Raw genomic sequence first — 2,760 nt, 5'->3', positions numbered from 1 at the left:
CTCTCTGGCTCCCCAGCAGAAGTCTCCTGTGTGGGTGGTCTCTTTCACCACCCGGCAGAATGGGGCCATAGTGGGGGCAGGGCCATGAGGTCCTTTTGTGGCGGTGTGCGTAGGGTCCTGATTGCCTTTGTCCAATTCTAGTCCCAATACCATCCTGTGATGGGGTGGCCTCCTTCAGTAAGCGCCAGAGGCCTGGAGCCAGCCAGCCAGCCACTGGCCAGGCTCTGCCCAGCTGCCATCCAACTGGCAATGCCTGTCACACCTGGAATGGATTCTGGTGTTAATTAGTGGAACCCACTGAGTGTTGAGGAGCTGATTTGCCTATAAAGAGCAGCAGGACGCTGCCAAGGGGAGAACGTTCAGGAAGCTGTAGAAAGACTGCAAAGAGTGAGAAAGGCTCCTGCAGGGAAGACCTTGAGACCAGGGGAGTTTCTTCAGATAGGCAGGGCTAAGAGTAGCCTGCTAAAGCCAAGGGACCTGAATTACCAGGGAAGTTTGAGTCTATGCTCAGCTAAAGGCTGCAGGGGGGAGGCTTTTGTGTTGATTTTTTAACCTTATATTACTTGACCAGACAGCCTGAGGCAGGCGGTTGTCACCGGACTCATGAAAGCCTGTGTGGAGTTTATTTAAGACGCCCCTGGAAGGGGGAAAACTGAAGCAGGCTATCAGCAGAGTTACCTCTGGCCATGAGGGGACACTTAGGGGGCAACTGGAACAATGAAACCCCAATTTCAATATTAACAGGTCTGAAAAGCTTTCAGGTACTGTGCAATAACATGTCTTGACGCTGCACCATGACATTATTATTGATCCATGACACAATCATGTTACATGGTGGTGTGCACATACAACATCAATGCTGTGACCCAAATACTAGCATTTCATGGTTGATATTTAGGTCACAGCAGGACAAAGAGCTAATGATGGCAATTTAGAAAGTCTATTCTGGGCCTAAACCCTAAGGGGCACTGAAATAATACAAACCCCCACAATTCTCTCAGGGGATTTTATCTGTAAGAAGTACACATTTGATTTCTATTCCTTCTTCTTTTCCATTGTAGGCTCACAGAATATTGTCATGTCGTTTCTCATTCCTTGCATACAACATAAAGATTGCTATCTGATCAAAACAGGCTGTGCTAAAGCCATATTAAGTTTTATTTTGGGGAAATCCTCCTTCTGGTGTTCCAAGTTATTCCTGCAGAACAAAACCAAATAAAAACCTCATTTGGTGTAGCAATTATGGTAGTTCTTTGAACTGTCATGTTGGAGTCCCAAATCCAGTTCTGGTTGTCTGCCTCTTGCTATCCAACGTGGCAAGGTTTGTAGAAGCAATGCATCCAATCTTCACATGCTGATCAGCAGCCCTGTCTACCAGATTCAGGAGCACAACTGAAATGAGGTTGTGAATACAAGCCAAAACTATTTGTTTTTGCTCCCTTTTGTACTCCTGTAGGCTGAACAAAGATGCTTTCATTACACGTGAGTTTTTACACTTGTTTTTCTGCTTATTTTAACATTAGAAATATCTTGTTCTCAGGGCTGGCTCGAGGGGTTTTGCCACCCCAAGCAGCCAAAAAAAAAAAAAAAAGCCGTGATCGCAATCTGCAGCAATTCAACAGGAGGTCCTTCGCTCCAAGCGGGAGTGAGCAACCCTCCGCCGAATTGCCATCGAATACCTGGACGTGCCACCTCTCTCGGGAGTGGCCGCCCGAAGCACCTGCTTGCTAAGCTGATACCTGGAGCCGGCCCTGCTCGTTCTGATTTCCCTTTTTGCTAGACTACCTCAGTATTTGGCAGGCTGGGCTGGTAACAGCACAGCATGTTGAAAATTCGAGCTGCAGTTTCTCGGAGTCCTGAATTCAGGGGCAGAGGCTGCTGAGTCAGAGATTATCTAAACATAACATTTTCAAGAGCAGTGAGCACCTAAGTGACTTAGGAGCCTACATCCCAGTTCCAATACTGACTTGGCTCAGATCCACAAAGGGATGAAGGCGTTGCAGTGCCTAACTTTTAGGCATCTTGAAAATCATTGGAATCCACAAAGCCTAGGGGAGGCATTTAGGCTCCCTGTGCAATGCATGAGGAGAGACAGATGCCTCAGAATGGGATCCACAAAGGCCAGCACGCTCAGCAGGAAGCCACGTAAATGGACCAATGGGAGATGCTGATGAAAGGAATATATTCTAAGCTCCACCCCTCTCGTGGAGTTAGGTGCTTAATGTCAGGCTGCAGGATGGTGCAGAGATCCACATCAGAAGACACTCACTTGAGAGGTATGGAACCCCTATTCAAATTCTTTTGCTTCGTCAGGTGTTGGGGCTACTGAGTCTGAGGCTGTGTGGAGTTCAGTGTGCTCGGAGCATGCCTACTGGATTGGACCCTGCGGACGAGATACTCATTGCCCCACCTATCTTCACTTGATCTGAGGATCATGCAGGGGCTTACACATGAGACAGGCACCAAGACTCCTGCCTGAGGCTGCAGCGTGCATGCCTAAAGGCAGAAATGTAGGTGCCTAGGGGACTTCTGCAGTGGAAATTTAGGCGCTGAGGGAGTTCAGACACCTACAGGATTAGGTGACAGTCGAGCAGGTGTTTTGTGCATTGCAGCAGCACCTAAAACTAGGACACAGGGGCCCCAAAAATGGGGTTTGGGCATTTAAGTGGAGCTGGTCCTTAAGCACATACTCATGCTAGTTCGATGAGAGCTAGCACAAGTATAAATAGTGGTGTAGCTATGGTAGCAGTAAGCCGTGCC

The sequence above is a fragment of the Chelonoidis abingdonii genome, chromosome 1, assembly GCF_003597395.2.
Source record: "Chelonoidis abingdonii isolate Lonesome George chromosome 1, CheloAbing_2.0, whole genome shotgun sequence".
NCBI classification, from domain to species: domain Eukaryota; kingdom Metazoa; phylum Chordata; order Testudines; family Testudinidae; genus Chelonoidis; species Chelonoidis abingdonii.
This window is presented reverse-complemented; position numbering follows the sequence as displayed.